Source organism: Camelus bactrianus, chromosome 4 (genome assembly GCF_048773025.1).
Source record: "Camelus bactrianus isolate YW-2024 breed Bactrian camel chromosome 4, ASM4877302v1, whole genome shotgun sequence".
NCBI classification, from domain to species: domain Eukaryota; kingdom Metazoa; phylum Chordata; class Mammalia; order Artiodactyla; family Camelidae; genus Camelus; species Camelus bactrianus.
Genome location: NC_133542.1, coordinates 6,954,543 through 6,966,729, shown reverse-complemented (window position 1 = coordinate 6,966,729; position 12,187 = coordinate 6,954,543). Strand labels below are relative to the sequence as shown.

The 12,187-nt window shown below is 46.4% G+C and overlaps 1 long non-coding RNA gene across 2 annotated transcripts in view; it reads right to left on the bottom strand.

Annotated features, from left to right (window-relative positions):
- Positions 1 to 11,421, bottom strand: part of LOC141577428 (uncharacterized) — a 30,600-nt gene extending 19,179 nt beyond the window's left edge. Inside the window, exons 1-3 of one of the 2 annotated variants that reach the window (XR_012506295.1) lie at positions 11,286 to 11,421; positions 9,190 to 9,239; positions 7,798 to 7,884 (exon numbers count right to left, since the gene is read on the bottom strand). This is a non-coding gene — a long non-coding RNA (uncharacterized LOC141577428). The remainder of the gene's footprint in view (positions 1 to 7,797; positions 7,885 to 9,189; positions 9,240 to 11,285) is intronic. The other variant, XR_012506296.1, reaches the window with a different exon arrangement.
- Positions 11,422 to 12,187: the final 766 nt, after the last annotated feature.

Sequence of the window (12,187 nt, the reverse complement as noted above, 5' to 3'; positions counted from 1 at the left end):
CACAACGCGGTGAGGCCACGTTCTGGTCCCAGGACGGGGGGGGTCGGCGGGGGAAAGGCTCGGCGCGGGCGGCCATCGGTCCTGGCAGGGCAGGGGAGGGCCGGCGGCGGCGACGAGGAGGGGCCGCTCGCGCGCAAGAGCGACGGCCGGCAGGGGTCGTGGGTGTGGTCGGGCACCAACCCAGGGAAGGGGAAATCTCGAGACACGACCGGGCCGCCGGGGAAACCACCGCAGGATCCCACCACCCCCACACGTGGGGGCGGCCCCGCGACGCCCAGGACGCCGGCCGGCCTCAGCCAACCCTCGGCGGTTCCTCCCACACCCCGGCCCCGCCCGCCGCCGGGACTCGCGCGCAGCAGGCTAACCCCCCCATTCCAGAGGGTAGCCCCTTCCACTCGCTCACTCGTCCGTCTGCGTCTCGTCTGTCCGTCCACCACCACCACCCAGCTTCGTCTGGCTCGCCCCCAGGCCTCGCGGCCCGGGGAAACGCTGCCGAGCGAGGCGGCCCGACCCGTGGCCCACGCACCGCCACCGGTGGCTGCGTCTCGGGACCGGAACAGGTGGGGTGGCTCCTCGCGGCGCGGAGACTGGTGGGGGTGGCCCAAGTCGGGGTGGACCGCCTTCCCCCTCCCCCGACGGCACGCGCCGGGGAGGCCAAGCCCGCGCACACGCGCGCGCGCGCTCGCACGGCCCCGCGCCAGACGCCGGGCCCGGCCCGGCGGAACCCTCCCCCGACTCGGAGGGGGGAGGCGCGGGCCACAGCAGGCCAAGAACAGCACTCGGCCCCACCGCGGGGCCAGCGCAGCCCACACGCCAAAGCGACGGGGCCCTGCCCACACGCCGCGGCAGTCGCTCCCCGTGGAGAGCGACTGCACGCTCTGGATGGAGGAGCGGCGGCTGGGGGGTCCGGTGCCCCCAAGGCTCCCCTCTCAGATCGCTAGAGAAGGCTTTCTCACCGAGGGCGCATCGCCCCCCACCCAGCGTGCCCCGTTCAGGCCTACGGAAGCCCGCCGACGTGTACGCCAGCGCTCGGCTGGGCAGGAGGGGTCTGCGGTAGGGGTAAGCAGCGGGCCAAGAAGCGAGCGTTCGCGGTCGGGACCGGGGAGAGCCCGTGCGTGCCACCTCGCGAGGAGACGCACCCAAGACCGCGTGGGGACGGGACAGACGCCCGCCCCCCACCGGCACATCACCCGGCCCCACCACGATCGCTCCCACGCCCGGGCGCGAACCCCGCTGAGGGGGACCCACCCGGCGTGCGCCCGGCCACGTCAGTCCCCCCCCCCCCGGTACAGGGTGAGGACTGACGTTCAGGAGGCGGCCCCGGCCCCACCGAGGGTGGGGAGCGGCCACGCCTCGCTTACCGTCTCGACCCCTCCCCCACGCCTCAAGAGAGGCGCTCGGGAGACACGACCACCGCAGGGGTTACCCGAGAGGACTCGCTGGGGACGGGAAGCGATGCCGCCGCTCGGCCTCGGGCACCTGAGGGACAACCTGGAGCGCTCCAGGGGCACCGCAGAGGACCAAGGCGAGACACGCTCACACCCCGACGAGGGGGGTACGTGGCGTGGCGGCGGGGCAGCCCTCCCCCGCCGCGGGGGAGGGCCGCTCGCGAGACAGGACGCCGAGCAGGCGAGGAGGCGAGAGTGTCTGCCGCGTCGCAAGACCCCGGCCCCGCCGACACCACAAGGCACGGGAGACCGAGGTCGGGCCGGAGTCCGCACCCCTGCCTCCCCCCCGCCACCCACGGGCGGCAGAGGAGAGGCGAGGGGCCCGCAGGCAGAACGAGAGGAGAAGCCACGTTCGCCATGAACGTCCCCGTCCCTCGTCTGGCGCGGCTTAGGCCCGGCCCGGGGGAGCATGACTTCACCACATCGGTCAGGTGAGTGAGTGAGCGAGCGAGCCATGTGGGGCAGGGAGGCCCCAGAGGGGAGGGCCCGGCGAGGACAACCACCAGAGGGGCCTGCTTCAGCCTCGCCAGGCGCCACCCACTCCTCGGTCCTCTCCGAGGAGAGCGGCCAACGACCCCAGGCGGGGAATGCCTGACACGCGGCACGGAGCCTACGGGGGTGGGGTCATGCCGGCCACCACCGGGTGCCTGCGGCGGGGAGCGCACGGGGTAAAAGACCCACGCCGCCACCTCACCCCACCGCCCTCGGGCCACCAGAGACCGGAGGTGGCACCACGGGCCACGTCAGCCGGACGCACACACGAGAGCCGGCGCGCAGGCCCTGGCGGGCGGCTCAAGTGTCAGAAGCGGAGTCGGCTACCAGGCCAGGGCTCACGCAGAGAGAAGCCCAGAGCCTCGCACGCGTCCGGAGACCCAACACTCGGTGACAGACACCGAGGAAGACCGTGTCAGCACCTATCTGCTGGCAGAAAATGCCCAACACGACGGGAAAAATGACAGCGCCCAGAAACGGGGCGGGTCCACGATTTGCAGGGGGGGACCCCGGGACCTCGGTCCGGCCACCTGCCCCCAGCCCTACCCCCATAAATGGCAGCCCCGAAGCTCTCGGGGGCCATCTGATCGACCGGGGTGGGGGGGGTTGGTAGGGGGAGGGGAGAGGGGAGGGGGATTAGGAGGAGGCTTAGGAGGAGGAGTGGGAATGGGAATGGGAATGGGAATGGGAATGGGAAGGGACGAGAGGGAGACGGGATCAGGCCGGGGACGCCCTGCCCTTTTCTCGCCCGCGTGGCCGGGGACTCGGGGAGATGCCACAGAGGCGCCTCCGACGAGAGGGCCCCCCACGAGGGACCGCTCCCGAGCACCGGGCCCCGGGCCCCGGGCCGGGGAAAGCCTGCCTCCCCCACATCCCTCGCGGGACGCCCCCGTGCCGGTCCCCGGGTCCGGATGAAGTCTCGGTCCCTCCAACGCCACCGGAACCCACGCGGGCAGGCTTACGGGCCGGGGGGCACCCCCTCCCAGGCCTCCCGCGCCAACAGGGCCCGGCCCAGCCACGTCTCCGGATCCATCGGGACTCAGAAAACATTTCATCCAAGGAGGCGCCTCCGACGACCGGGAACCCCAGCGCGCCCGTCCCCGGCCTCACCGCACTGGGCCCGGGCCGCTCCTCGCCTCAGGAGCAGTCGTCCAAGGGACGCAGACGAGGGCCTGACCACCTAGCCGCCGGCGGCCCGGGCGCGGGACACTCTCTCCCTTTCCCCCGCGGCGGCAAGGCGCAGGCCGTGTCCGATCGGCTCGGGTCGGTCTCCGCGGCTGGAGGGGCACAGGCGGATGCTGGTCGACCAGGCCAGGCCACACGGCTTCCCCCGGCACACGAGATCCCGGGAGCGCGGCGACAGTCACCCCCTCATCAGCCTGCGAGTCCAATCTGCGCCGAGAGCAGGACGCGCCCGCGGCTCAGCGCCACGGGGACTGTCATAATACTGGAAGTCCTGGCCAGAGCAATTAGGCAAGGTAAATACATAAAAGTAATCAAAATTGAAAAGGATGAAGCAAAACTATTTGTTTGCATTTAATATGATCTTATATGTAGAAAATCCTAATGATTCCATCAAAAACCTATTACAAATAATAGACAAATTCAGTCAAGTTGCAAGATACATATATCAACATGTGAAGAGCAGTGTGTTTCTATATACCAACAATAAACAATTTGAAAAATAAGTTTAAAAATCATTCATATTTTAAATGTCATCAAAAAAATTAGGAATAATTTAAACCAAGTAGGTAAAATATCCTTACAGTGAAAATGACAAAACACTGATTAAAAAAAAAAAAAAACTGAAAAAAAGATAAATGGAAAAAATTTTCATGGTTATGAATTAGAAGTATTAAAACTGTAAAAATGTCTGTGTCACCCAAAGCTGTCTATAGATTCAATGCAATCCCTATCAAAATTCAAATGACTTTTACACAGAAATACAGAAAACAAGCCTAAAACTTGTATGGAACCACAAAACACCCCTAATAGCCAAATCAACCTGGTCAAATAATTAATCTAGAGATATCACAATTCCTAATTTCAAACTTTATTACAAAACTATAGTAATCAAAAATGGTAGGTAACAGTAAAAAATGGAGGCCAAGTCCAATGAAACAATCAAGTGCTCAGAAACAAACCCACTTATATAGTGTCAACAAGTACTTCACACGGGAACCAAGAAGATGTAAAGGGAAAACTATAGACTCTTCAATAAATTGTGCCGGAAAAAAACTGGATAATGGCCTACAGATGAATACAATTGGACCCCTTTCTTGCAGCACTCACAGAAATTAACTCAAAATGGACTGAAGGCTTAAATGTAAGACAAAAAACTGTAAAACTACTTGAAGAAAATGTAAACAAAAAGCTCCTTGCTGTGGTTTTGGCAAATATTTTTTGGATATGACACCAAAGGTTCAAGTAACAAAAGCAAAAACAAACAAGTGGAACTATAGCAAATTTAAAAAACAACAACAACAAAAAAACCAAACCAAACCAAACAAAACAAAAAAGCCCCCAAGAAAACCTCCATAGCAAAACAAATAATCAGCAAACTAAAAAGCAACTACAGAATAAAATAATATACAGGCAATTTTTTTTTCCATTTTTTAATCAAAAAACTTTTTTTATAAAATATATAAGTCATAAAATAATAGTAATAAAATAAAAAATTAAAAATTAAAAATAGGCTAAAGGACGAGTAGATTTTTTTTCAAAAAGACATATAGATGGCCAATAGGTACATGAATAAATGCTCAACATCACTAATCATCAGGGAAACGTAAATCAAAATCACAATGACACATCACGTCACACCTGTTAGAATGGCTATTATAAAAAAGAAAAAGAAAATTTGCAAGAATATGAAGAAAAGGTAACACTTGTTTAATTTTTCAGTCAAAATATAAACTGGTACAGTCGAATGAATATAAAAGAATTAAATTGGACCCCATCTTACACTACTCACAAAAATATCTCACAATAAAATAGTCAAATTGTGACTTGAAATCATAAAATACCGTAAAAAAAATCATAGAGTAAAATCCCCTTGACCTTGATCTTGTAAATAATGATTATTTAGATATGACTCCAAAGTACAGGCAACCAAAGCAAAAGCAAAAAGAAACAAGCAGGACTAAGTCAATGTAAAAACTTCTGCATAGAAAAGAATTTGAAAAACTGAAAAGACATCATATGGAATGGGAGAAACTATTAGCAAACCATCTTTTGATAAATGGTATTTACTGAAGTATATAAATACCTCATACAACTTAGCAGCCAAAAAAATAGAATCTAATTAAAAATGACTAAAATATCTGAATAGACATTTTCCTTAAGAAAACGTACAAATGTCCAACATGAAAAGGTTGTCATTAATCATCAGGGAATTGCAAATCAAAACCACGAGACCTTATCACAACTGTTACAATGGCTACAGTCAAAAAAGACAGGTGAGTACAAGGATTGGAAGGGATGTGAAGAAAATCCTTGTGTGTTGTTGGTAAAAATGTAAATAACCACAGCCACTAGGAAAAGCAGTATGGAATTTCTGTCAAAAATTAAAAGTAGTATCCAGGTGTCCAAGCACCATTTGTCAAAGAGACTATCCTTTGCCCACTGAACGTGTTTTACTTCCATCTCAAATAGTAGTTGACCTAGTATACAGGGGTTTACTACTGGGTCCTCTATACTGTTAATTTAAACCATGTGTGTATTTTAATACCAATATCATTGTGTCTCATACTGTAGCATTGTGATTTAGTTCTAAATCAGGAAGTGTGATGACTCCCAATTTGTTCTTTCCCAGGATTGCTCTGGTGTCTGGGTCACTGGTAGTCACATAAAAAAATTTTAAGATTGATTTCTCTCCATGTGTAAAAAATGCTGTTGGAATATTGATAGAAATTGCACTGAAACTGTAAATGGCTTTGGGTATTATGGACATTTTAACCTTAATTCTTCTGTTCCATTAGCCATACTTCTGGCCCAGTGTATCTTTCCACTTGTTTTGTCTTCTTCAATTTTTTCCATAGAAGTCTTATAGTTTTCAAAGTACAAATTTTTCACTTCCATAGTAAAGTGTATTCTTAGGTATTTTATTGGTTTTAATGCTATTTTGAATGAGGAAACTCTAGCATCTTCAATAAATGTTGCTGGGAAGATTGGAAAACCACAAGCAGAAAAATGAAATTGGAAACCTACTTTCCGCTACTCACAAATATAATTTAAAATGGATTAATGACTGAAATGTAAGACCTCATACTTTAAAACTCCTAGAGGAAAACATAGAGAAGAAGATACTTAACTCTGGTTTGGGTAATAATTTTGGGGTATGACCCCAAAACACAAGCCAGAAAAGCAAATATCAACAGGTGGGACTACATCAAACTAAAAAGATCCTGCACAGCAAAAGACATAATCAGCAAAATATAAAGCCTAATATAGAGTAGGAGAGAATTTTTGCAAATCATATATTGGATGGAGGGTTAATATCAAAATATATGTAGACCTCATATAACACAATAGCAAAAAAAAAAAAAAGAAAAAAAGAGTAGAAAATCCAATATAAAAAATGGGCAGTGAATCTAAATTTATATTTTTCCAAAGAAGACACCCAAATACACAAAATGTACATGAAAAGATATTCAACATGACTAACAATTAGGGAAATGAAAATTGAAAGTGGAATGAGATATCCCCTCCCTCCTGTCAGAAAGGCCATCACCAAGAAGACAAGAGACAGTGCTGGCCAGGATGAGGATAAAAGAAAACCCCTGTACACTGTCGGTGGGGATGTAACCTGGTTCAAGCACTATGGAAAAGCTATAGAGGTTACCCAAAAATTAAAAAGAGCTACCATATGCTCCAGCAGTCCTCCTTCCTGGTGTGCATCTGAAGGAAGTGAAAACAGGGTATTGAAAAGATAGGTGCATTCGCATGTTTATTACAACATTATTCACAATAGCCAAGATATGGAAATGACCTGAGTGTCTAACAATGAAAGAATGGATAAAGAAGAAATGACATTGACATACAATGGAATATTATTCTGCATTATGAAAGAAGGAATTTCTGCCATTTGTGATATTACAGATTGACCTTGAGGGTATTATGCTTGGTGAGATGAAATAAACAGAGAAAAAACAAACGTAAGATATCAGATATACAAAAACAAACGAACAAACAAAAAACAAGCAAGCAAACACTTAGAAACAAATTGTAAAATGGTGGTAACTAGGTGTCGGGGTGGAGGAAATGGGGAGATGTTAAAGGGTACAAATGTGCAACCAGAAGATAAATAAGTCATGCAGATCAAATGCACAGCACAGTGATTACAGACTACAGTGCTGTACCAGTCTCCAAAGTTCCTAAGGTACTATCTTGTGAATATTCTTGCCACAAAAAATAAAGAAAATTATACTTGTGAGTCATGTGAGAGGTGTTAAATCTGTTTGTGATCACATTGCTGTATGTAAGTGGATCAAATCAACACACTGCAGACTGTGAAAAAAGAAAAAGTAGAGCTGCATGATTTCACTTACACGTGTAATCTAAAAACAGCCGAATTCACACAAAGAACAGAGTGGTGGTTGTCAGGGCCTGGGAGTGGGGAAATGAGAAGATGCTCAAAGAGTACAAACGTCCATGTTTAAGATGACTAAGTTCTGGGAAATCTCATGAACAGCATGGTGACTACAACTAACAATGCTGTATTATTTATCTGAAAGTTACTGAGAGCAGATCTCAAAAATTCTCACCACAAAAGGGAATTTTATGAGTTTATGGAAGTATCCTTATTGTGATAATCATTTCACAATATATATCTGTATCAAATCACCACATTACTTACTGGTAGGGCTGTGTCTGGGTCACTGTCTCTCAGGACTCAGAATTCAGTGAGTCTGTTTCACTTCATGGCTGAACATATTCAAATGGCCTGTTTATAAAATAAAAATAAAATGACTAATAATTCATTGTGACTGACTTCAAGAATTTTTTGTTGTTTTTAATTTTGTTCCCATGCCTACATTTCACACTACTGGAACAAAATCAAATATACGCCAAAACAAATAGCACATTACAATAATGATACCAGAGTCGTGAACATAAATATTCAATGTTTCTTCCTGATGTTTTCTAATCAGAAATGTTTTTTAAAATATTCAAACTCACCGGGTCCTAGCTGATAGCTATGTGACAAAAGTCAAATAAGACAAAATGACAGACAACCCTGCAAGTGGTTTTAGATAATTCCATATTTTGTGCCAGAAATTAATTACCTCTTAGAAAATCACATAAAAATACTTGAAGCTCAAACCCTGGAACGTTTCTCAATTTCATCAAACTCACATGTTATTATAATATCTGTGTCCATTTAGGTGATGAGGTAGGTAAAGATAAAAAGTGATCTGTTCTTCTGTGTTTAGTACAATTAAAATAACTAAAAATGATTATAAAATGCTTCTAAGAAATTAGATAAGATCTAGAATACAGATGGAGATATGAAAATGCTTTTCCTTGCTCTGTACAAGAGTAGTAGCCCATCAGGTACAAATGCGTCAGATGACAAGGTACCTTCATGTTAAAAACAATGCCATCACTGCAAAGGAAAGCTTTACTGATTGTACTGAAATAAAAGAAAAAAAGTAGAATTGGAAAAAGATCACTTTGCAATAAAAATGCTCATGGTCACAAATAGTATAGAGAAGCAACTGTGGCAGATGTAAAAAGACGTAGAAGCCATCATTCCTCCACTGAATATGATTACACCAAATTGTGACTTAATCATTTACCAAATTGTGACTTAATCACTTCATAAACGTAATGGATAACATTTCTGCTTCTATAATTTAAAATATAATAACCTTTAAAATATTCTATGAGAGGTGTGGTAGTCAAATTTGTGTTCTAAGAAGTACTTTAGACACACCTAAGAATAACTAATGGTCAGAAAGATCAAATGCAATCAGCTACCACCCCATGCAAATTAATGGCATTCAGCAGATATTCATATATAAAATATGTATTACTGTACAATATGTAAATAAAATCAAATATTGTATTAATATCTAATGTAAAATACCAGGAAATGTGCTGTGCCAAAATTGGAAGCGTCCTGGTGTAAAGAGATTACAATTTTGTATTCAGTTTTCATAATGGGATAATACTGTGATCTGAGCAGAAATTGTAAAGAGATTTCTCCAAGAAAAATTCCTGACCACATCAAAAGTTGCACACTTACTATAAGGCGTTTCCCCTTGTTTACTCTCAGTGTCAGAAAGTGACTTGGATCTAGAATAGGAGAATAAAAAACTTTAACGAGACATAGGAAAGCACTCTCTGTTAAAGAAAATAAATCAAAAGAAAAAATGAAAGGGAAATTAAGATTCTACAAATGCAAATACCAATTTTTATGGGAAAGGGTTAAAATTGAAAAAAGATTATATTCTTATTTCACCTTTTGAACAAAGGTATAGAAATCTAAGCTAAATAACTTCATATTTTGCATTTATTAGGAGAAAATATATTTGCAATGAAAAGCAGTCATTGTCCTGCCTTTTAAATATTCTGACGATTTAGCTTTGAATATATTTCATCTCAAATGGTCTTAAGAAGTATGTACAATGGTTGGTATTTTAAAAATCACCACTGTATTTGGAACTTATAAAAGTAATTCACAATTTTTAAAATTATATTCTTGTAAGAATTTGGTAGTGGCCTAGGTATTATTTTTAACAAAACTGGTCACCCTGGAATGCTGCAAAAGGTTTTTCAATAAGCTTATACTTACATATATTTAAGACTGTCACTGTATTAATATTACGGAAACAACAGGCCAGCCAAGAAACAAGCACCACTTGGAGGGTTGGAATACTCAGATTTATTACACTGGCAGGCTCAGAGTGTCTTCTGCTCTGAAGCTCTGAGCACCTCCAAAACTTGTGCATTAGGCTTTATAGAGTTAATTGCAAGCATGGGGCTATTAGCCAATAAGGTGTGAACAGCAAAAGCAGGGAATCAGTACACTGGAATTTATCTATTAGGAACAGAGCATGTTACTTTTGGGAGCCCATGATTGGGTTAACAAATTGTAACAGACCCCAGCCACTCATCTCCTTAAAGAAGAACAAATGTGCTTAGTTAACTGCCTTGCAAACAGGCACCTGTGCATCGGCATGCCAGTCTCCTGGCAGTAAAAAGCAGAGACAATGCCTTTCTTGCATAGTTGAGGTTTTAGATAGAACTCTGCTCATTGCAAAGCAACAACCCAGGCCCTCAGCTATAAACACAGGGTGTGTCTGCTGTTAGATAGTCTTCTATGCCCCAAACAAGGAGCTGGCTGGGCTGGTGGCCTTTTCTAACATATCTATAAGGATATATCTTGTTCCCCTCTTCCCATGACTTCCCTAAAGATAAACAAAGCCTTTGCACTCACAGTTATTTCTACAATCTCAATCCCACCCTGTCTTTCCTTAAATTCCTGTATTCCATCACACAACTGTTAGTGATTTTTCCTTTGATTGTACACAATAAATGTGGGAGCATTTGAGAGGCTCGTGGAGTTGGCTCCCGACACCCTCTCCCTCTCTTGACTTTTTCCACAGAGTCTTGAGTAATTCATTCAGTCTCAGTGGGACTTCTGCTGGCCAGAACCCAGTTACTGGCACTTGTTGAGCTAGGATTTATGAGTTAACTTGTTAGCCCAGTAAACCAACACTTATTAAACTTCAGATTTCTGAGTTAGCCCAGCAGTACTTAGATCAGTAAACTGACACTTATTACACTTAGATTTAAGAGTTAGCTTGTTAGTCCAGCCCAGCTTTTCCTTCTCATTATGAGAAAATCTCAATCGTGGCAATATTTTGACTTGAAAATGAGATAAGCTAAGAAGCACATTTTAAATATAAAATATTTTAAGTACAAAATAAATAATTGTATTCCTTTAAAGACAGGAAATTAAAAGCATAATAAACTCTGACTTTGACACACAAAATATAAAAGTTAATATAATGTGTTTTCATACACCTCTTTCCCTGTTTCAGTAATTTCTCAGCCCCTTTCACGTTATACCCGAGTCCCCGCCCGTGACCTGTGATGTAAACACCTCCGACCACACGGGGAAGGGGGGGACCCAGGCAGTGAGAATGAGGGGGCGCGAACACCCCCGTGGCCCCGATGGACGCGGACCCTCACCCCCTCCCAGCAGGTGAGGACAACAGTCGAAGCGGGTCCGCCAGCGCACCAGTCCCCTCCCTCCTGGACTGGAAACCCAACTCGGCCAGGTCCACACACACCCCGGTGTGAAGCTGGCTTAGCATGCGGGGAAACCGGCATTACCTCAGACAGCGAGCGAGGAGCGTCCTCCTCCTTCAGGAACGAGGGCCACGCGGTCCCGAAGCCGCCATGGCGCCTCCCGCTCCTCCCTGAGGAAAAGGAGCGTCGCCCCCAGGGAAGACGCCGACCACGTCTGTCGCGGAATGCGCATGCGCCCCACCATCTAAGAAATGTTGGCTTCGCGCGCCCCCTGCAGTTCCTTGAGGGCAGTGCTGGATGTTCAGAACTCACTGGAGAACACATGACCCGTCCCAGCCATGATGCTAAATCACTGGAAATCTTAGTGCCCTGGTCTCTTTGTTAATGTCACTGGTGATGCTCTGATCCAGCCATGTCTGCTCTCTTGCCTGGATCATGCCTCACTCCTTGGAACCACGCCTGGATCAGATGCAGAAGAGTCTCAAATCCCATATTTAGAGATGATCAGGGTTGGTCTGGAGTCCAAACCCAAATCTCTCAACACCCTGGGGTCCTCTGAGGAGTGTGGTTTTCTCAGAACCGTCTGTTCCATGTCAGAAGCAGACCAAGCCTCAGGTAGCTTAGAAGGAATGCAGCCCATGCTTTGGACAGTTCTCAGTTCTGACCTGCATAATCTTGAGACCCTTTTGTAATTTCTAACACCCTTTTTTCTCATACCTGTATTGATGTTTATTTATGGCTAGCTGAAATATTGCTCTTATAATGCAGAGGTGCTATTGTTCTTCAGATAACAGAATATTTTGAAGGGATCAATTATTTATCACTCCCCCTAATTAAATATACTTTTAAAGCTAGAAATTTTTCAGGTGGGCAATCAGGTCCTCCTCTTGAACCAGTTGCTGAGGTGCTGAGATTATCTGGTCTGAGCTCCAGATCCTGATCCTGCTGGTGGCTTATGGTGATGTCAGTGTGAACATGTTTCTCCT